Source organism: Giraffa tippelskirchi, chromosome 8, assembly GCF_054371585.1.
Source record: "Giraffa tippelskirchi isolate mGirTip1 chromosome 8, T2T-mGirTip1v1.2.pri, whole genome shotgun sequence".
Lineage (NCBI taxonomy): Eukaryota > Metazoa > Chordata > Mammalia > Artiodactyla > Giraffidae > Giraffa > Giraffa tippelskirchi.
The window spans coordinates 96,511,561-96,535,603 of record NC_137282.1 but is presented as its reverse complement, the minus strand read 5'-3'; the positions used below and the strand labels follow the sequence as shown (position 1 = coordinate 96,535,603).

General features: G+C 40.1%; 1 protein-coding gene across 5 annotated transcripts in view; it reads left to right on the top strand.

Annotated features, from left to right (window-relative positions):
* MIER3 (MIER family member 3) overlaps nucleotides 1-24,043 on the top strand; it is a 127,406-nt gene that overhangs the window by 54,996 nt on the left and 48,367 nt on the right. For 2 of the 5 annotated variants that reach the window (XM_081517948.1, XM_081517944.1), the window contains exon 2: nucleotides 2,387-2,658. The exons of the other annotated variants lie outside the window; for them this stretch is intronic. The gene's annotated coding sequence lies outside the window, so the exon portion shown is untranslated. The remainder of the gene's footprint in view (nucleotides 1-2,386; nucleotides 2,659-24,043) is intronic. 5 annotated transcript variants of the gene reach the window in all.

Here is a 24,043-nt window from a genome sequence, read left to right as displayed (position 1 = left end):
CTGTTAACTACTATGCTAAACTGTTTCTAGTTCCAAACTGTACTTATGCCCAGACCTGGCACAGTGCTTGGTGCACACAAGGCATTAAGTAAATACTGGAAAATTTAGTTAGCTAGTTAATTAATCTATGTAGGACAGGAGTCCTAAGTCAGCTTTTTCTTTTAGAACATCTGAGTGAGAAGGATTTATTACATAGCTTTTGTTTTGTCCCCATCAGATACTTACATGAGATTGTATTTTAATGCCCATGTTCTAGCTAAGAACTTCTGATACGTAAGAATTTATTTTCCTGGTTGCTCTTGGGAGTTCGAGTGTCCATGTGATAAAGGATCTGACAGTACAGTTTCTGCAAAAACCATTAATGGCATCCACTTCAGCAATTATATTCATCATTTCCCACCTGGGAATTCAAGCTCTATCTTTTGTTCACATGGATGTGCAGTAACTTATGGATCTGCTGCTGTGTCTGACGCCACAGTTTCTGCAAAAACCATTAGTGGTGTCTGCCTCAGCAATGAGGTACAGGAATCAGCTCTTGGAAGAAATCAAAAGAGGAAGGTGGCAGCTATGCAGATGAGTTGTGGGAAGATGGTCTAATATACAGGAAGGAAACAACTCTAAGGGGAATAGAAAAAAGAAATTGGATTTGACTGGATGAAGAGTTAAACTGAGATATTATAAAAGTGAGGAGAGTCAAGAAACCAGAATTTTAGAGTGTACCTTCCATAGGACAGGCACCATGTTTTAAATAACAATTAATTTAATCATTACAGCAATCCAGAGGGAAAGTTTTCAGTTTACAGATGAGAAAACTGCAGGTCAAAGGGGCTAAGTAGTTGCCCAAGTTTATGCAGAAAGAGTCCATGGTGGAATTCAAAGCCTATGCTCTTTCTACAGCTCATAGCCCTCATGGCACATCGCCTAGAACTTCAATGTCTAGTATAGAGGCCAAACATCACTCACTCACTCCTTAATTTAAACATGAATATTTACTGAGTGTTGTGCTAATTGCTGGGGATATTGTAGTGAAGAAAGCACATCATAGCTTCAAGGATCCCATCCGTCATTGTGAATCATGCAATTATAGGATACTTTGAGGGGAGAGCAAGGACATCTAACCAGTCTTGGTGGAGTTAGAAAGCGACATTGATCTTAAGAAAGGCTTACAATAGAAGTGAATTCAAATGGAGCCTTGAGAGACTGGTTGAAAGACTAGGGATTAGCAAGGAAATGAGTGGGCAGTATATTCCAGGAAGAGGTTACAGCTGATCCAAAGGCCTAGATACTCCCAGAACTGCAAGTAGCTCAACTGCAAAGAGTAGGATGACAGCAGAAGATAAAACAGGGCACATACACAGGGGTCCAGATGTGTAGAGCCTTGTGTAATGTATAGAGGATCCTTGACCTTGTCGTGAGAGCCATGAGGAGAAAACAGAGTGACATTATCAGATGTGTGTTATGGAGGGGTAACCTGGCTGTGCTGTGAAGAATGAGTTAGCAGGGATGAGAATGGAGGCAAGAGGAGAGCTTGAACTAATAGAGTGGCACTTGCGAATAGAGAGATTCAGAAAATATCGAGAAGGCAGAATCAACAGACTTGGTGACTAAGTGACTTTGAGAAATGAGGGAGAGGGGAGTCCATGAGGATGCCACAGTTTCTGGTTTGGACCACTGAGAGGTAAAAGGTATTGGCAGTCACTGAAATGGGGACTATAGGAGAAGGAATAGAATTTGGGCAGATTATATCCATCTTAATATGGGACATCTGAATGGAAAGACCTGGTAGGCAGTTATTTGACTGCATGTGTCTAGACCTCAGGATGGAGCTCTAGACTGAATAGAACAATTTGATTAATTAATGTTCCCAAACTTGGCTAGAAATCAAAATTCCAGGGGGCTTTTTTGCAAATAAAATGTTGGACTTCATCAAATACTAAATCAAAATTTTCACAAGGCAGGCTCTAGATAAATGTTTTTAAAGCGCTCCATTAGGATTCTCACGCCATGCCAAGGCTGAAATTTACTGATATGTGTGCTAGCGCCGTGAAAGTGCATTATTCAGACCTCTTGCAAGAGAAACCACTATGAGAAGCATAGTTGAGTGACAGACCCAGCCGACCCTGCTTTGGATCCTGCACTGTGTTCACATCAAGGCCATACTTTCCAGCCAGCCACAGGGCTTAACAAGCAACTTTGGTTCCAGGATTCTCCATAGAACTGGTTGGAACTTTCTTAGAACTGGTTGGCAGCCTGAGACTCTTCCTACCCAGTCTTCCCTCCTTCCTTCTCTTTTTCCAAAGGTGTCAGAATGACATCATGATGGAAATATTTTCCAGCCTATTTCCGCTGCCTCCCCTGTATCCTTTACTGATGTTTCCCCCAATAGATCACTTGAACATTTCATCACATCTTGGTGAATGCTTTTTGGAAAACCTGAACTGACACAATATGGATGATTATTGAAGGCACAGAAGTGATGAAGATCATCCAGCAGAGAAGAGAAGAGAGCCAAAACAGAACCTGAGGTCCAGCTGCATTCAAGGATGAGCAGAGGAAAAGGTGGATAGAGAAGAAGACTGAGAATTGGTCAAATAAGGAGTCTGGAAACCAAGAGAACATGACTTCATAGAAAAGAAGAGAAAGAGAGCTTCAAAAAAGGTGACACGGTTAAGATGGTCAAATGCTACAGAAGTCAAATATTTAACAATAGGGGTTGGAGATCTCAGTGAGAGTCACTTCAGTGGCATGAGATGCCAAGATTGCAGTCGCCAAGGGATATCATTGGAAAAGACCTTGATGCTAGGAAAAATTGAGGCCATGAGGAGAAGGGGGTTACAGAGGACGAGATGGTTGGATGGCATCATAGACTCAATGAACATGAGTTTGAGCAAACTCTAGGAGATAGTGAAGGACAGGGGAGCCTGGAGTGCTGCAGTCCATGGGGTTGCAAAGAGTCAGACATGACTGAGTGACTGAACAACAAAAGGAAGAAGAAATATTGAGTACAGACATCTCTTTGTAGAGTCTTGTCCATGAAAGGGAGAAAATAAGTCTGGGTAGATATGTAGTTCAGAATGCGTTCATTTTTTTTTAAAGTTGGGAAACATGAGAGCCTGTATAAATTCTTCTAGGAAGGAGATAGTGTGAGGGCAAGAGTAAAGATACAATATTGAGAGACAGTAGAACTAACTAAGTTCATACTACAGGTAGAGAAAATAGACTTACGTTAGAGGCAGGACATCTTTCCCATTTTGTCAATATGGAAAAGAAAGAAGAAAAGGTAGAGATACTAGTAAATTTGTGCATTAGATAGCACAAAGTTAGGGAGCTGCCAAATGATGGCTTCTATTTTCCTTGAGGTGATGTCTCCAATAGAGAGTGAGGAATGATAGGCCCTAGGTCAAGAAAAGGACAGAGAAGTTTGAAATGATTTCTGTAGAGAGTAGAGTAAAGCTACCCAGAAACAGAATTACCAGGAAGGCACTGAGGACCTGGTTGAAGCCCATGAGATCATAGTGATCTGACTATGTGTCAGATCATAGTGATCTGACTTTGTCAAGTTGGGTTTTTCCTCCTAACAGTGCCCGTGGATTAGATATGGGGCACAGAAGGCAGGTGGTTGGGTTCTCCAGGTTTGGCATTTGCTGGGCATATGTGGTGGAAGGACAAAAGAGGAAGGCAATGGAGGCAACTGGATAGACAGTGGTAGAACTGATGGACCATGGAGTCTAGATTGGAGAAGGAAATGGCCACCCACTCTAGTATTCTTGCCTGGAAAATCCTGCTGACAGAGGAGCCTGGCAGGCTACAATCCATGGAGTGGCAAAGAGTTGGACATGACTTATCAACTGAGCATGGGGTCTAGATTAGATAGAAAAGGAAACGTAGAGAGGCTGAAGAAACAAGAAAGACAAGGACAGTGGAACAAAGTGGGAGAAATGTAAGGATAGGAGATTATGATCCAGTTAATGGGAATGTTTGAAAATTTTCAAAGGTGGAATTGTTTTAAGAGGTGGTGAGGTCTAAGGTGTATCAATCGAAGTAACTGAAGGTGATGGTATGTAGAACTGAGTAGGTAAAGAAACAAGACACTGAAGTGCTGAATGGGTCTTTCACATGGGACATTGAAGCAACCATTGGTGGTGATAAACGGGGAAAGAGGGAATGAAAAGTTGGGGGAGAGTAAACCAGGTTATGGGCCTTAAAGCAAAAGAGGATGGAGAAATAATGGCCTGAATGCATCATTGTTTAGGAAAGATGCTGTCAAGCTAATCTCTTGACCTCAGGGTACATCACACATGGAAGAATAAGAGAAAATATTCAGAGGGTGGAAGGGCAAGCAGTTTCCTTTGGGAAAGTCTGGGTTTCAGTTTAGGCAAGGAGATCTAGGGAATACTTTGTGATGTTGAAAATCCAGTACAGTCCATGTATAGGAAATAGGGTTTCCCAAGAGCCTGATGGGTAGATTTAGGAGGGGAAGGAAAAGCAATGGTTGAGGCAGGAGAAAGGGAAAACAAAATACTCTGGGGCAGAGAATTTAAGAGTTGAGAGATGACAAAGAAATTTCATCCGGAGTGGTGTCCAGTGTTGACATGATGCACTAAAAGTAGGGTGTCTGGAAACCTTAGTTCCCACAGTAACTTTATGACTAGGAAAGGCTAGGGTTTCTGTAAAATGTCAGGCATGTTCCAGATATAAATTACATATTTTCAAGGAAGCTCTGGTCTACATGAACCCATGAGCAATGATATTATCATGGTTTCTGTCTAAGACAGTATGAACTGTGAGATTATGCAATTAATAATAGCTTCTTTTTTTAGGGAGGAGAAAGAAAGAATATATTAATCATACATCTTGATTTTGGAAACATGACAATAGGAACTGTATGCCTTCGAATTAAGAAAGTATGAAAGAAAGCTGGTTCTGAACAACTTCATCATATCCCTGGTTGGTGGAGGGAGAGACAAAGTCTCATCAGAACTTATTATGTTTCTTAAATGAATAAATGAGGAAGGTGTTGAAAGATGGCCATTCAAAGAGAATAAGAGGAAGTGAGATGGCAGTGCACTCTGAATGATGTCACTAAGAATTTCCTAACACTGATCATTCTAGTTTGGGCTGATTTTTGTTAATCACCAAGCTGGATTTATACAAAAATTTGGTGCCTGCTCCTGAAGGACTTTAATAAAACATTGTGGATTTTCATTCCTTTGAAATGGGTTTCCTGGCTGTAAGCCAAAATCTTGCTAACCTCTCGAATTCTCTACCAGAGTGACTATTCTATCATATTTCTCCTATAATTCTTGTTTTGTTTTTACCCAAAGACCTTGTTTATGCCTAGAGCCAGTTTCATTTAGTCTCTATTTAGTTTTTCTCTGAGGTTTACTTTTTTAAATCCTTAAATAAGAAATTAACCTAAGAAATTTCCTGTTTTCCTGCATTTTATTTAGATATCAAAATAAGCATAATCCTGAAGTGTTTTGTATGTTCTGAGAGGCAAAAACCAAACCCCTAGTTGGTGTAATTCACTCAAATGCCAGATTCTCCTGGGGAAACCAAGCTTTCTTTATAACTTGATTCAAATAACTACTTTGATTCTCAATGGCTTTTTATGAAATTACCATGTAGAACCTAAATTGGTGCAGCTGAATTAAATAAATATCAGAGCTTAACGTTCTTAATCGCAAACCTTCAATTTAACCAACCATTTATTATAATCAAAAAGCAATCAATATGTTGATTGTGGTGACATGCAAATGGAGATAGAATTATTAGTAATTACCCTATATTTGTGGTTCAGTGTGATGGAGAAATAACTGGAAAGAAATTGTAAAGCGCACTCCAGTTAAAGGACTGGTTGCTATGTTTTAGAGCAGCATACGATATTGATTGTAGTCTTTAAATAAATTGAATAACATAGGTTGCTGTCAAACATGTAAATTATTCATGAAGCAGAGTTTGGGAACACTAAAACAGACCCTGTTTATGAATATTCAGATGTGTTAATGTCTAAATGACTGACCCAGTGCTCACCAACTCTTACATGAAGAAAAGGTCTCAGAGACAAAGTAAAAATCTATTAGGCAAACTCACTCACTTGGGTTACTCACTTGAAACATAACCAGTGTGACAGATGAGGAATGAAGTCTGAACCCCACATTAGAGAGGCATTCAGTCAGGGAGGGAGGCACTGGGGGTCTTCTTTAATTGGGAACACTCGGTGACGTCTAAGTTTTTTTCTGCAGACTCCAGAGACCTTGGAGTTTCTGTGATCACATTATCTGCTGTGACGCTTTAATTTCTTCCCATCGATATTTGGAACTGATAGCAACACACCTTTGTTTGCTTTTTCAATCCTGGTTATGAAAGGATATGAAGAAATGACAGAACATTCCATTTTTGGAAAATCCTAAATGATGGTTTTCTTTTCTCTGAGTAAGTTCCCAGTGTGGCCTCTCAGCTGTATGTTTTAACGTATGAGGCCTCCGTAGGAATGAAATCTTCATTTCCTGAATACTTTAGAATCATTGAGTCCTTGGGGATGGGATACTTCAGTAAGAGATAAAATAGAGAATTTGTGTGAGGTTATCAGACTATGCAGGGCTTCCCAGGTGGCTCAGTGGTAAAGAATCCGCCTGCCAATGCAGGAGATTCAGAAGACTCAGGTTCGATCCCTGAGTTGGGAAGATCTCCTGGAGGAGGAAATGGCAACCCACCCCAATATTCTTGCCTGGAAAATCCTATGGACGGAGAAGCCTGGCAGGTTACAGTCCCTGGGGTCACAAAGGGTCAGACATGACTTAGCGCACAAAGCACAGTGGCAGGCGGCAGAGGGGTCAGACTGTGCAGAGGGAGTCTTACACAGAGGCAGTGATTTGTGACTAAGTAGGGGTGACCAGCCAGTGCAATTGGCTTGGGACTCAAGGGGTTTCCAGGACACAGGACCTTCAATTTTAAAGCATGGGGTGGTCTCAGGCAAATGGGATGCATTGGTTGCCCTACCAGTTGTACCAGTTTGACCAGAGAAATCTCCTGAGAAGTGAGACTTTCAGTGTGAAAACTAGAAGAGCTCTGGGCAAAGGACTCTTTCACCCAACCGAACCACAGTATGAAATGAAGAGATTTGGGGTGGGGGTGGGGAGGGGGAGGAATCTAGTTGTGTTGATCAAGTTTCTTAAAGACTAACCTACAAAACTGAAAACTGTGTGTGTTAGTTGCTCAGTTGTGTCCGATTCTTTACGACCCCATGGACCGTAGCCCACCAGGCTCCTCTGTCCATGGAATTCTCCAGGCAATAATACTGGAGTGGATTGCCATGCCCTTCTCCAGGGGATCTTTCCTACCCATGGATCGAACCCATGTCTTCCGCATTGTAGTCAGATTCTTTACCATTTAAGCTACTTGGGAAACCCAAGTAATTTACAAAATAGTATAAATTTTCCTGTAAGTGGAATCTTATGCATACTATCTAGGATACACTGTCCCATTGTCAACATGGCTGAATTTTTAAATAGAATCTTTCAATTGTGTGAGTCAGAACGAGGCAAGGGAAATTCTGGAGTATTAATTCCCAAATGTGATTGCATTCCCAATCACTTTAGGAGCTTTTTAAGAGTATGGATCCTTGAGCCCTATTTGTAGAGATTTTCAGTTTAGTCATGGCTGGGATAGGGCTTGGGAACTGTATAAGCTCCCAGTGACACCAGCCAAGTTTAGAAGCTACTGGTTGGGGAAGTGTTTCATCCAGGCCACGGTGGAACGTGATGAATCACTCTTGCTCTGCCATAGGGTACACCTCTTAGGTGAGCATGATTTTCATGTTCCACGTGATGTTATGAGGAAACTGACTCTCAGCTCCTGGTATCAGAAACCTTCGGTTCACTCGTGAATCTTACACAAACTGAAAAATTCAGCAAGTCACTTAGACTTCCTGACCATCTGTTTCTTCCTCTGTTGAAAGGTTATAATGACAGAAGTTATTTCATAAGAGTTGTTACACAATTAGGTGATATAATGTGTGTGATAAATTTAGAAGCCTATGAGCCACAGAATTCAATGAATATTTGCTAAAATTATGATTTAATGTGATGAATGGTGATGAATAAACTGCCAAATTCTTACTTTTAGCTCTTTCTTTTACTGAATTCTCTGAAAATAATATCTTTCTAATAATACATTCTTTCTTTATATGAGTGCTTCATATTATTAGATTTTGGGTTAAAATATTTGACTACATTAATGTTTAAGAGACTTCCCAGGTGGCACAGTTCTAAAGAATCTGCCTGCCAATGCCGGAGATGCAGGTTCAATCCCCGAATTGGGAAGATCACCTGGAGCAGGAAATAGCAAACCACTCCAGTATTCTTGCCTGGAAAATCCCATGGACAGAGAGCCTGGAGGAATATAGTCCATGGGATCACAAAGCGTCAGATATGACTGAGTGACTGAGCATATTAATATTTGTGCTAAAATTTAACATCTTATGGTACAGTCGTGTTTCTGAAGACCCTATGAGCCCAATGCATTCTGGCTGCTATCTTTAGCCTGTCTGGGTTGTACTGGGTTGAAGTCATGGATAGCATTAAGCCATTCTGTTCTGGCAACATGGTCATGAGTTGGTGGTTGAAAAACTAAGTCCTAGAATAAAGAGCATAGGTGAGAACGTCCTCTTTTGCAATATCCGTTTGATTCTCTCCTGTTCATTGCTCAAAAGGTAGGAATTGGATATGATTTATTTACTGTGGTTGGCTTGGAGAAGGCAATGGCACCCCACTCCAGTACTCTTGCCTGGAGAATCCCATGAACGGAGGAGCCTGGTGGGCTACAGTCCGTGGGATCGCGAAGAGTCGGACACGACTGAGCGACTTCACTTTCACTTTTCACTTTCACGCACTGGAGAAGGAAATGGCAACCCACTCCAGTATTCTTGCCTGGAGAATCCCATGGATGGAGGAGCCTGGTGGGCTGCCGTCTATGGGGTCGGACAGAGTCGGACACGACTGAAGCGACTTAGCAGCAGCAGCAGTGGTTGGCTTTGCGTGCATGCTCAGTCACTAAGTCGTGTCCAACCCTTTGCGATTCCAGGGACTGTAGCCTGCCAGGCTCCTCTGTCCATGGACTTTTCCAGGCAAGAATACTGGAGTTGGTTACTATCTCTTTCTCCAGGGGATCTTCCTGACTCAGGGATCGAACCCTCATCTCCTGCATTGGCAAGTGGATTCTTTTACCACAGCTGCTGCTGCTGCTGCTAAGCACCACCTGGAAAGCCCTGCTGGGGCTTGGGCTTGGCTTTAGCTAGGTTAGTTTTCATTTCCTCATTTTCTAGTTCTTAGAAGGATACTTCACTCACACCTCTATGTAACAAGTAGGTAATAATTTGATTACCAAATTATTTCCTTTTTTCCCCTAGCCATGTAACTAAGGGCTTCCTTGGTAGCTCAGCTGGTAAAGAATCCGCCTGCAATGTGAGAGACCTGGGTTTGATCCCTGGGTTGGGAAGATCCCCTGGAGAAGGGATAGGCTACCCACTCCAGTATCCTGGCCTGGAGAATTCCATGGACTCTATAGTCCATGGGGTCGCAGAGAGTCGGACACGACTGAGCGACTTTCACTTTCACTTTTGTGTAACTAACTGTTTCTCAGTTTTTAGACCTGGCATTATGACCAAGATCTAGCCAATAAAATTGGCTAATATCATGCGAGTTACATGGGGACTTGTCTAAGAAAACCTGTGCAACCCTACAAATTTTCTCTTCCTTCACCTGCTGACCTAATGCAAAGGATCTAAGAAGGCTGTAGATTGAAAGTGCCTTGATTCCTAAGTCACTGCTCAGAGAAGAGCTTTCTAAGAAAGCTGCCAAGATGTAGGGTTTATCTGTTTCATCAGTTAGCCTATTCTGACTTTTCAGGTAGAAAGGAGGGGCTGCAGATATTTACGACAAACATTTGGCAAGTAGCATTTTTGGTTTCTGATACTTTTATTCTTTTTAAAATGAAATGTTTTAAAAAATAAAGTTATGCAAGTCCTCATATATTTATCCTAGAAAATTTAGAAAGGGGGAAGAAAGTTAAAATAAGCCATAGTTATATTGCATATTCTTTTGGACTAGTTGTGTATATAGATAAATTTTCCCATAAAAATTAGCTTATCTGTCTTTAGTGTTTTATAACTTACCCATTGTTTAACATTTAAAGTAAATACTATTACATTTTGATCATCATTTTTAATGACTGTACCGTCATTTATTTGGTGTCCTCTTGAGCATTAAAATTGTTCTCAATTTTTCCTATAATACAAATACTGTTTTGAATATCTTTGTATGTTAATCTTTGCTCACATATTTATTTTCTTAAGTTAATTGAAGTGGAATTGTTCTTATAACTAGTTCAGAGTTGCCAAATTTCATTGGACTTGATCAAAACCACAGCCATATTTTAATTTCATAGATTGTAATTATGATCAAGGACTTACTGACTTTAAATCATCATACCATGGGCAACAGAAGAAGGAAATGTTGAGTCTCATTATTTAAAATTACAGTCTCTTGTCATATAATAATTTTGGGAAAAATTTATTGCAACTGAAATTCGTTGGAAAGTTAAATGTAAGCCTATTCTAGGGTAGGTAGACTCTTTGCCATTCTTCCACTCTGTCAGAGGTATGCCTGGAAAGATGCAGTTAAATATTGAGATACACATTAATGGAAGTGCTACATTTAACATTCTATAGAAATCATTCTATAGAGGAACATTTTACTCTCAAATTTGTCTGGAAAATCAGTTGGTTAGGAAAAAATTCGTTAAAATTTGATTATTTTAACTACTAACACCAGAGTTAGATGAAAATATGAGGGCTTGGGTATGATTTTATTTATCTTAAGCTAAGCTCATAGAATGTTGTATATACTGCAAGTCATTCCATTGGAAGATTTTAAAATCTCACTTGACTGATGGATTTCACAAATCAGTTATCTCAGGGCAAGAAAGGCAACAGTATTCATTTTGTAATTTCAGAAAGGAGTGCTTGCTCTCCTGGTAACACCTTTCTCATCTCACTGATGTTGTGCAACCACCCAGGCCACATACAGTTGCAAAGGCTCTTATCTTCTATCTGTGGATGACTGTGTGCCATTGTCAAGTAATCCTCTTTGGAGGCTGAGTGACCTTGCAATGAAAGCCGTTCAACAGCTGGCTTCAAAGATGAAGAACAGTGCAAGTTGTTGAAGGCACAGATAACATAGCTTGTGTGCTCAATTGTTGGCATAGGCAAGAGGTATTTTTGGAAATACAGTGGCCAAGAACAGGCTTCTCTAAACATTTTTTTATAAGGACTAGATATATTTTTAAAAACAGATTTCATATGGCAACACTAGATATCGGTTTAAATCGTTTGGACGGATGGATAGAATCCTAAGACACAATGTATGTGCTTCACAGAGCCCAGTTTCATAAGGTGCCCTTACTGTCAAAAGGGTACCAAAAAGGGACTGGGCCATTTGCTTGACAAAGTCACACAGCCTCCACTTCAGTGTTCCCTGCGCTGCTCAGGCACCAAATCACAGCTGATAAGATGACTGGGCCTCATCAATATCTTCTCTAGGTGGTATCTTAGTGGCCATGTAGAAAGTGTCACTCTTGGTGGTGTGTTTGTTTAAATAACAACCTGCTTTCCAACAACTCAAAGCCAAACAGATTTATGTTTTAAATCCTTGGAGTGTGAAATATTGAAAAGAAATTAACCTAAAAGCACAACCTAAAAAGCTGTGCTTTTTGTATTGGCGTTGGCCCAATGAAAAACAGGTAACTGTTTCTGGTTTCTTGGCTCTTGACTGTAGAAGTAAAGTAGGCTTCCCCATGAAATTGATGACCATGTTCATTTTGCTGTTGCTTCAGGAAAAGTTGTTTTAATTGTGGTGAGAGTTTTCATAATAGAGATTACGTGTCTTGAAATGGAAGCTCACCTAAATTGTTCCTGATTAATGAATATCTGTCTCAGACTCCTCATTGAAGCACTGAAATTGGCATTGGACACTGGTTCCTTTTGTCCAGCTGCCCGAGATAAACCATGCCCACATGCTCTACTTTGTAGGCTTAGGATTGTATGACAAGGCTTGGTTGGCATTAGGATAGAGAAGCCAGGAACCTGAATATAGGGCAGACCCATGGCCCATACCCCTCCACATTTGACATGTGAGCCTAGCATGTCTTTTCTTTCCTGCAGTCAGACCATCTGACCAATTTCCTAAAACTGGTGGTTTACCCTTTGCAGAAAATAATTATGTTCACTGATTAATTTACATTTCTATATTAACTATTTTGAATTCTGGAATTTCAGTTACCATGCTGAGCCATTAGTTAGATGTGTGATGTTGGACAAGTCACATTGCCACTCGGGACCTAATTTCTGCCATTAAATAAGATCACTGGTTGAACTCTCAGGTGTTTTCAAGCAAAGAGGGGCCCAAATCCCTCCAAACTCTATGATTATAATTAAATTATCTGATTATAAAAATATATATTCAGCGTACACTGCAAGGTAGGTATTCTATTGGATGCAGATAACTTCAGATTTAATTCCTTATCTTCTGGGAGCTTATGTCTCAGGCAGGAAATACCAGAATCGGGGCTAAGATATCTGGGGCATGTGAGGCTTGACAGATCTTCCCAGGTGATCTTGGTACTCACTCCCTCTATCAGTTGAGAACTTGATGTTCATTCTGCAAGGTCATCCATGACAGGCCACTAGGACACATTATTCTCCTATACTGGCTGGATAAAATCTCATGGGGAGTCACCCCACTCTGCAGAGCCACAGTTGCACCACTCCACTGCGGAGTGCACGTGTAAGTACTATATTAGCCAGTGCTGGGGTCACTGGTCTTTCAGGGGCACAGGATTTCATTTGTATTCAAGCATTAGTTATAAACTCTGTGAGTGATTCTGTTTCTTTTGTAGTGTTGGGGAGTAAGCACAAGGGATTTGTCAGAGAAAGGGCTGGTTGAATGGAGCATTTTTTTTTTATTAATTTATTTTTTATTGAAGGATAATTGCTTCATAGAATTTTGTTTTCTGTCAAACTTCAACATGAATTAGCCATAGGTATACATATATCCCCTCCCTTTTGAACCTCCCTCCCATCTCCCTCCCCATCCCACCCCTCTAGGTTGGTACAGAGCCCCTGTTTGAGTTTCCTGAGCCATAGAGCAAACTCCCCTTGGCTATCTATTTTACATAGGGTAAAGTAAGTTTCCATGTTACTCTTTCCATGCATCTCACCCTCTCCTCCCCTCTCCCCATGTCCATAAGTCTATTCTTATGTCTGTTTCTTCACTAGTGCCCTGTAAATAAATTCTTCAGTACCATTTTTCTAGATTCCATATATAGGCATTAGAAAATTATATTTATCTTTCTCTTTCTGACTTACTTCACTCTGGATCATAAGTTCTAGGTTCATCCAACTCATTAGAACAGACTCAAACCTATTCCTTTTATGGCTGAGTAATATTCCATTGTGTATATGTACCACAACTTCTTTATCCACTCATCTGTCGATGGACATGTAGGTTGCTTCCATGTTCTAGCTATTGTAAATAGTGCTGCAATGAACAATGGGTATATGTGTCTTTTTCAGTTTTGGTTTCCTCAGGGTATATGCCTAGGAGTGGCATTGCTGGGTCATATGGTGGTTTTATTCTTAGTTTTTAAAGGAATCTCCATACCATCTTCCATAGTGGCTGTATCAATTTACATTCCCAACAAGAGTGCAAGAGCGTTCCCTTTTCTCCACACCCTCTCCAGCATTTATTGTTTGTAGACTTTTTGATGATGGCCATTCTGACTAGTGTGAGGTGATATCACATTGTAATTTTTATTTGCATTTCTCTAATAATGAGCGATGTTGAGCATCTTTTCATGTGTTTGTTAGCCATCTGTATGTCTTCTTTGGAGAAACGTCTGTTTAGGTCTTTTACCCACTTTTTGATTGGGTTGTTTGTTTTTCTGGTATTGAGTTGTATGAGTTGCTTGTATATTTTGGAAATTAATCCTTTGTCAGTTGTTTCATTTGCTATCATTTTCTCTCATTATGAGGGTTGTCTTTTCACCTTATAGTTTCCTTTGCTATGCAAAAGTTTTTAAGTTTAATCAGGTCCCACTTGTTTACTTTTGTTTTTATTTCCATTACTCTAGGAGGTGGGTCATGGAGGATCTTGCTTTGATTTATGTCATCGAGTGTTCTGCCTATGTTTTCCTCTAAGACTTTGATAGTTTTTGGTCTTACGTTTAGGTCTTTAAACCATTTTGAGTTTATCTTTGCGTATGGTGTTAAGAAGTGTTCTAATTTCATTCTTTTACATGTAATTGTCCAGTTTTCCCAACACCATTTATTGAAGAGGCTGTCTTTGCCCCATTGTATATTCTTGCCTCCTTTTTCAAAAATAAGGTACCCATAGGTGCATGGGTTTATTTCTGGGCTTTCTATTTTGTTCCATTGGTCTGTATTTTTCTGTTTTTGTGCCAGTACCATACTGTCTTGATGAGTGTAGCTTTGTAGTATAATCTGAAGTCAGGAAGGTTGATTCCTCCAGCTCCATTCTTCTTTCTCAAGATTGCTTTGGCTATTCAGGGTCTTTTGTGTTTCATTATGAATTGTGAGATTTTTTGTTCTAGTTTTGTGAAAAATGCCATTGGTAATTTGATAGGGATCTCATTGAATCTGTAGATTGCATTTGCTAGTGTAGTCATTTTCACAATATTGATTCTTCCTACCAAGGAACATGGAATATCCCTCCATCTGTTTATGTCATCTTTGATTTCTTTGATTAGTGTCTTATCATTTTCTGTGTACAGTTCTTTTGACTCCTTAGGTAAGTTTATTCCTAGATATTTAATTCTTTTTGTTGCAATGGTGAATGGGATTGATTCCTTAATTTCTCTTTCTGATTTTTCATTGTTAGCATATAGAAATGCAAGTGATTCTGTGTATTGATTTTGTATCCTGCAACTTTGCTAAATTCACTTGATTAGCTCTAGTAGGGTCCTATCTAGTAGGATACTATCTGTAGGGTTTTCTATGTACAGTATCATGTCATCTGCAAACAGTGAGAGCTTTACTTCTTCTTTTCCAATCTGAATTCCTTTTATTTCTTTCTATTCTCTGATTGCTGTAGCTATGACTTCCAGAACTGTGTTGAATAATAGTAGAAACAAAAACAAGACCCATATATATGCTGCCTACAAGAAATCCACTTCAGACCTAAAGACACATATAGACTGAAAGTGAGAGGATGGAAAAACATATTCTATGCAAATGGGAAGCAAAAGAATGCTGGAGTAGCAATCCTCATATCAGACAAAATAGACCTTAAAATAAAGAATATTACAAAAGATAAGGAAGAGCACTACATAATGATCAAGGGATCAATCCAAGAGGAAGACATAACAATTGTAAATATCTATGCACCCAACATAGGAACACTTCAATACATAAAACAAACACTAACAGACATAAAAGGAGAAATTGACAGTAACACAATCATAGTAGGAGACTTTAACACCCCAGTCACACCAATGGACAGATCATCAAAACAGAAAATTAATAAGGAAACACAAGTCTTAAATGATTCATTAGATGAAATGGATCTCATTGATATCTTCAGGACATTCCATCCAAATGCAGAAGGATACACCTTCTTCTCAAGTACACATGGAACATTCTTCAGGATAGACCACATCTTGGGTCACAAATCAAACCTCAGTAAATTTAAGAAAATTGAAATCATATCAAGCATCTTCTCTGACCAGAATACTATGAGACTAGATATCAATTACAAGAATAAACTATAAGAAACACAAACACATGGAGATTAAACAACACATTTCTAAATAACCAACAGATTACTGAAGAAATAAAAAGGGAAATCAAAAAATTTCTAGAAACAAATGACAACGAAAACACAACCACTCAAAACCTATGGGATGCAGCAAAAGCAGTTCTAAGAGGGAAGTTTATAGCAATACAATCCTACCTCAAGAAACAAGAAAAACATCAAATAGACAACCTAACTTTACACCTAAAACACTGGAAAAATAAGAACAAAAAAAACCCCAAAATTAGTAGAAGGAAAGAAATCATAAAGATCTGAGCAGGAATAAATGAAAAAGAAATGAAAGAAACAGTAGTAAAGATTAATAAAACTGAAAGCTGTTTCTTTGAGAAGATAAACAAAATTGACAAACCTTTAGCCAGACTCGTCAGGAAAAAAAGAGAGAAGAATCAAATCAACAAAATTAGAAATGAAAAAGGAGAGATTACAACAGATAATGAAGAAATACAAAGGATTATAAGAGGCTATTATGAACAACTATATGGCAATAAAATAGATGACCTGGAAGAAATGGACAGATTCTTAGAAAACTTCAATCTTCCAAGACTGAACCAGGAAGAAATAGAAATTATGACTCAGAATATTTGAATATTTGACTCAGGCCCTTCTTTACTCCACATCCCATGGGGGAAGGAAGAGTTGAAAATGACAACTGTTGGCTACCAGTATGCAGCTGCCTCACATATCTCTTGCCATTCGTGGAGTGGGGGGCTTCTGGGCAGTTTGGGGCTTGTCACTCTCCGTTACTTCTTTACCAGTCCCCTCTAAGAGCCAGAGTAGCTCCCTGTGTACCTATTATACCCATCAATGCTTTGAAATTGTCCTTCTTCATACACACACACACGTATATACACACACACTTATACACACATTCATACACACACACACACACACCCCCACATAACACATATCTGTATGATGATTGCACACTGCCATTTTCCTAGCCTCATCAGTCTTTGATTTGTCAGTCCACTGATTGATTCATTCACTGACTTATTCATTCATTTGTAGATCAGCATCAAAAAACTTTACACCCAAGGATGACTCAGTCCTAGCACAGAACGCTTTGGAGAGCATCCTGCAGCCTCTCTCAATACCACTTACTTTTCAGTATCCTTCCAACTTTGACTTCAGTTAGAGCTGGCCCTTTTCCCTCCTCTGTTCCTTTTGTCCAATTCTCTCTCCCATTTAGACACCTCTGATGGACTTTGTTTAAAGAGAATGCTCCTAGGTTTAGGAAGTTGGGGCTGGCTGCCTAGAAAGAGCTCTAGTGGCAGGTGCAAGGTGGCAGCAGGGAGCAAAGAAGTCGACTGAGAATCAATTGCAGAGAAGATGAAATGTTTAAAATCTCAGCCTAGAGGGTTTCGCAGGTTTTCCTTTATCACTTTGGTAATAGCTCTGCGGTGTGGCCTGTGGGGGCCTGAGGGGGCTACTTTGGGGGCAGCACGTGGGAAAGGAATGTTCTGCAGCCCAGAGACTCCAGCGAGCAGAGTACTGAGCTCACAGTGGGGCAACAGAGGCTATCAAGGATCCCGCTGCAGACTGACGGTTGACAGCCCCCCGCCTCTTTCGTCCAGTCTGGTGCCTGGTTTCTTCCTTTTTCTCTTCCCAGAAAGCAGTCTCTCTACTACAGCTCAGCTACGGCCCAGCCACACAGAGGTCCATAAGCAGCGCCTAATTTGTTCCTGAATTCTCCATCTTCTTTCACAGGCCCCCATCTCTTGAGTCTGGGCTTCTGTATTGGAGCCTGTTCTCAGTAACCTGGCTGTGTCCCCATCTCAGAACAGGAGCCTCCCTTGACCTTGCCAGTCCAAATCCCAGGATCAGAATCACAAATATCTCCCGTGCTGACAGATTCCTGGCTGGGTGTCCCTGACTTCTAAGGGTGCTCCACCTCAAATGCCCCACTGCTGTGCTTGCTGGGCTCCTCTTCCTTCTCAGCTGCCTGCTCAGCTTTCTCCAGCCACGCCCGCCCTGCAATGTGCACAGAGCTAAAATTCCCTGCAGCTGCTGATTCCCTCTCCCTCCCTAGTGTTTGACCCTGAAGGACAGAGACAGTCCAAGTCTTGCTGTCTCCTTTCCTTCCATCCACATGTGAGTATTGCCAGGCCTGGCTGAATCCCATAGAGTTACACAAAAGACAATCATGCGTGAATTAAAGGTTATGGCACTTGCTGTTTTGTAGATCCATGTCACAAAAAGAATGGCTAAAACTTGAATGAGCAGAGAAATTTCAGGGTCACATGCAAATCTTCTCTGAGTAAAATGTTTCAAAGCAAAAACAAAAAACAACTAGCTGTGTCATAGTTTCACTATTTCCCAATTTTACCTTCTGGGATGTGACTATAAAAGTATTCTTAGGGTCTACACTATGCAGCTTCCTTTCATGCCAAACTCTCTTATAATGTGATAATGTGATTCTTATTACTCTATCAAAGTCATTTCCATGTGTCTTCAGAGGACCTGCTTAGTAGCCCGGTACCCTAGTTGAAGGGCTTCCCAGGTAGCTCAGTGGTAAAAGCAGATAACAATGGAAACTCCCAAGCAGAGTCTTCTAGAACAGCCCATCAGATTCTCCAAGGCACTCCATTTCCTCCATGACCTGCAAGGATGAATTCTAATGACATGTGGAACATTTACAGCCAAGGACTCGGGTTTGCCTGTGCACTGCTGCTCCCGTGTGTGTGCGTGTGTTAGTCACTCAGTCGTGTCCAACTCTTTGTGACCCCATGAACTGTAGCCCTCCAGGCTTCTCTGTCCATGGAATTCTCCAGGCAAGAATACTGGAGTGTATTGCCATTCCCTTCTCCAGCCGCTCCCATATGTTGAGTTATATGCTTGAAAAGAAATTATCTTTGTTCTCAAACCTGTTTGTGCCTATTGTGCTTGTTACAATCTTGCAATTTGATTAGTTAGGACATAAATATTAAATATGAGTGTGAAGAGTTGTTTCTAAGAAAATTAAGTGGAATTCTCTGGAAAGATACCACAAAAAATTTCTGTCAGTTAAATATGAGTAAGAACAATTGTTAAAGGAAGAAAAACACTGTAAAAATAAAAGAGATATAAATTCTTGATATACCTTTAGGAATCCCAAACTGGAAATTATTGCCAATGCATTATAGATTGGATCAGGTAAGAAAAAAGATGTGAAGACTAGTCAAAGAAAAGGCCTATGTTCTGTATGAAGATGTGTACGTAAATACTTGTATATTTTAAGTTAAAAGAAAATAACATATGTATGGAATTTTATGAATCTTCACCTTAAGTTGATCTACTTATCCAAATTGCTTCAGATGGAGTCGGGTTCTCTTATATTATTCCCATTTTAAAGATAAAAAGCTGAAAGAACGATAACTTGCCTAGATGTCCACATCTTGGAGATGGTAAGCCTGGAATGAAGTCTGAGTGTTTTTGGCCATAGTTCAAGCTTTTGACCATGATACAATATGTTAATAACTCTCCCCTTTCCAAGAGATGCTCTTGATATTAAAATGAATGATTTTGTTCCATTAAGGGTATCATAGAACAGGATACTAGATGGTAAGTTGGGAGATGTTTGCAAAGTCTAAAATCAGCAGGAGTTCAGTATCTAGGATATACAAGGAATTCCTTAACCCCCCCCAAAAAACAACCCCATAAAAATGAGCAAGGAATGAAATGGGCAGTTTATAGAAGAGGAATCGCTAAAGACTAAAAAACATATGAAGAAATGACTGGTAACTTTAGTAACCAGACAAAAGAAATTTAAAACAATGAAGAGGTACTATTCTATGCTTGTTAGATGTGCAGAAATGAGCGGATGATGCCACTGAGGGAGAGAGATGAGAAGATACAGGAATCTCATGTGTTGCTGTTGAGAATGCAGATGGGAGCAACCCCTCCAGGCAGATATTTGGCCCCAGCTTAGGACCCAACAATTTCCATCCTAGATGTACATTCCTAAGAAATCTTTACACAACTTTATTAGGGGACATGCATGAGGATGTTTGGTACAGCATTATGGATTAGCCTGGCTCTTCAAAAAAGAGATGCCAAGATGTGGATTATATCATTTAAGTTTACAAAGAGGTTATTGGGGGATATGCCTGTGAGAGAAAATGAGGAGGGTTGGGAGGACTGTCGTAGCATGATGCAAGTCTGATCCCAAGTGAAGGAGAGAGGGAAGGTAAGCTGGTGGAAGTGTCCTAGGTTATTGCCACACAAACTAAGGAAGGTTCTTCAAGTCCACCAGGAAGTCCTCAAGCCAAAATCAGCTGTGAGAAGAATCCCATGTCTCCCAGGAATGGGCCCGTCTTAGTGTCCCTGATGTACTTAGTCACTGGCTGCTCCCAGCCAGTGAGCAGGGTGACCTCGGGTGAAACGCAGAGCTGGATTTCAGAGTACAGCAGCTGGGGCCTTTGCTCAGCTACCCTTCCTGAGGTCTGAGGTCTGTGAGGAGCATTCTCATGGATGCCACACATTACTGAGGGTAGCAGAGAGAAGAAGGCAGCCTATATGTCAATCATGGGGAAAGTAGTTAGGTAATACATAATGGACACACACCAGTGAGCAACGATATACACCTAACAGTGTGGATATGTGGATTGGTCTTAAAAACAATGTGCTTAGTGAAAAGGAGAGGAAGAAGAACCAGAAAGAGATGTCCAATGCAATAATATTAAAATTAAGGATACTTGCATACAAAACAATAACAATCTGCAAGTACACACATACACAAATCAAAAAAATGTTCATTATGTCCACTAGAATGGTGGTTTGGGTGAAATGTAGGAGTTAAAAGGAATAAATATAAAGGAATATATCCGTGTAAAAAGGTCTTAGATGGGTTCAATGAGGATAAAATGTCTTGAATCGAGTATGAATAATTCAACTTCCTAGCTCTGAGGACCTAAACAAACAAATCAAAAAGGTACTCACCACCTGCCCTCTAAAAAGACCTGAATACAGAAGCAGCCTTTTAGAACCTTTCAATGCAACTATAGAAGCAGACTTCTGCTATAAAAACAGCAGCTCACTGCACAGTTTCAATTCAGCTCATCTCATCTGTGCCTCCTGTTGTAGCAAATAGAGACCAACAGCAGCAGCACATAGCGTGGCCTGCGAACTGCCTCAGGCCACCTGCCTGCTTCCTTTTTCTCTGTGGCTAATTTTTGGGTTTTCCATTCCTGCCCTGGCCCCCTGTTTTGTTTCATTTTTCTTATAAGAGCTTTACTAAAATGTAATTCACATCCCATACAGTTCACTCATTTAAAGTGTACAGTTAAATGACTTTTGGTAAATTCAGAGTTGTGCAACCATCACACAGTTAATTTTAGAATCTTTTCAACACCCCCAAAAGAAACACTGTACCACTTAGTCAACAACCCACAACCCCCTTCCATGTGCCACTTTCCTCTTATCACTCTAGGCAATCACTAATCTACTTTCTCTCTCGATAGATTTGCTTATTCTGGACATCTCATATAAATGGAATTAAACAATATGTGGTCCTCTGTGAATGGCTTCTTTCACGCAGCATAATGTTTTCAAGATCTAGCTATATTGTATGAGTATCAGTGCTTCATTCTTTTTTGTTGCCAGGTAATATTCCTTTGTATAGATATACAACATTTTGTTTATCCTCTCTTCAATTGATGAACATTTGGGTTGCTTCCACTCTATGGTGGTTATGAATAATGCTGCTCTGACATTTGTGTATAAGTTATTGCATGGACACATGTTTTACTTTCTCTTGGGTGCACACTTAGGAGTGGAATTGCTGGGTTACGTGGTAACTATGTTTAAGCTACTGAGAACTGTCAGAATGCCTTTCAAAGCAGCTGCACCATTTTATTAATACATTCCTGCCAGCAGTGTATGAAGGTTTTAATTTTTTCATATCTTCATCCACAGTTACCTGTCTTTTTGATTATGGTCTTCTAGTTCTTCCTATTGGCTCTTGGCTCCCTGACCTCAATCGTTTTGCTGCTCGGTGGTAAAAAATTCACTTGTCAATACAGGAACCTCAGGAGATGTGAGTTCGATCCCTGAGTTGGGATGATCCCTTGGAGGAGGAAATGGGAACCCACTCCAGTATTCTTGCCAGGATAATCCCATTGACAGAGGAGCCTGGAGGGCTACAGCTCATGGGGTTGCAAAGAGTTGGACACAACTGAAGCAACTGAGTACACACACATCCTTGATTTCAGGGCTCTTCAAGTTTTCTTACAAAAGTCATCTACCATCACAGAGGTATAATCAGCTCTTGGCTTCCCCAACTAAGGAAAAGGGATTGCAGATAACGAGGTTCTTAGATTCCACCCTCAAAATAAAAGAGTAGAGAAAGAGGAAAGTTGAATGTGACTGACAGGTTCCTTAGCTCTTTTCTTTTTCTTTTGCTCATGTTGCTGGAATGATAAGCTGAGGGTCACAGGAGGGGCTGGCTTGGGGGCAGCAGCTATTCTAGAATTCCAACCTGAGAGTAACAAGGATGAGAGCATGGTCAGTGCAATTACCAAGTTCCAGGTAGACCCTCATTGCCTCCAGTCTTTTCATGTTCTGCAAATGCAAAGATAAGAGAGAGGAGGGTCAGCATTAGGCTTGGTTATAATAAATCAGTTTTTACTGACAGTAATTTACAATTGATAATGTTAATTGTTCCTCTTATCAACAGCTTCTCTTTTATGGCTGGTTTATTTAGAAACATGTGTTGACATTTGTGGATTCCCTGGTAGCTCAGCTGGTACAGAATCCACCTGCAATGCAGGAGACCCTGGTTCGATTCCTGGGTCAGGAAGATCCACTGGAGAAGGGACAGGCTGCCCACTCCAGTATTCTTGGGCTTCCCTAGGAGCTGGTAAAGAATCTGCCTGCAATGCGGGAGACCTGAGTTCCATTGCTTGTACCATTGGCATTTGATCAGTTGGTGTTTGTACCATTTCTATGTGTTCCAGGCTGAAGAGTCCTAGTTCAGGGTGATACAGACTTCAAAATTACCTCAGCTAAAGGAAAATGCTGTCAGCACAATGAGAAAAACAATTAGAAAAGTCATGGATTGTGTTTCTGTTTAACCCTTTATTCTGAGGCTGGGATCACGGAAGTAGAGATTTCTTCCTTGGAAAACTGACTTGGGTTTGGATCTCCCAAATATATTTGAATTTCTCCATAGGAAAATAGGCCCAGTGAGTACACTTCGAAACACTAATGATTCTATACACAGCAGAAGCCTTACTTAACAGCCATTTAGACTTGCAAAATAGATTAAAGCCATTAACTAGGGCAGTGTTTTCTTCCTTACTGTGGTCATTGACCAAATTGCTAGCTTTAGTTGTAACACAGATAACCATGCTTAAAGATAACCTAGACCTACTGTTTTAGCATTTTTATTTTAATGGGCATGACATGGAAATACATTCTCAATCTATTTCAATTTCATAGAATTCAGGTATAACCTTTTAAACATCAGTTCTCTTTAGGTGAAATTCACTTACATCTAAGTGCACCATTTTGAGGGCCTTGATTAATGTGCTGTACATTTGTGGAACCACTACCATAATCAAGATACAGAATATTTCCATCACCCTTTCCTCCCGCCCTTTGCTGTCAATCTCTACCCACTTTCTGGTGCCAGGTACACACTAATCTACTTTCTGTCTCTAGATTAGTTTGCCGTCTTGTGAAATTTAATATAAATGGAACCACAGTGCTTTTGAGATTCATCCATGTTGTTGTATATATCAGTTGTTCATTTATTTTTACTGCTCAACAAGATGAACGTACAAAGTAACATTTATCCCGGGAATGAAAGTTTGGTCAAACATTGAAAATCACCATGTTACAAGAATAAAGGTGAAAAATCATATGATCATCTCAATGTATGAAGAAAAGGTACTTGACAGAATTCAACACTCACTTATGATAAATACTCTCAGCCAACCAGTAATAGAAGGGAATGATGATAAAGAACATACATTGGAAATATGATGAGACTTACTGGCTGTATTATTTATCTATTGTTGTATAAAAAAATTACCCCCAAACTGAGCATCTTAAACAGTAAATACTTATCATCTCACAGTTTTTGAGGGTTAGGGATTTGGGACCAGCTTAGTAGGGTGGTTCTGCTTGAGGGTCTCTCATGAGGTTGCATTCAAGACATCAGTTAAGGCTGTAGCCAT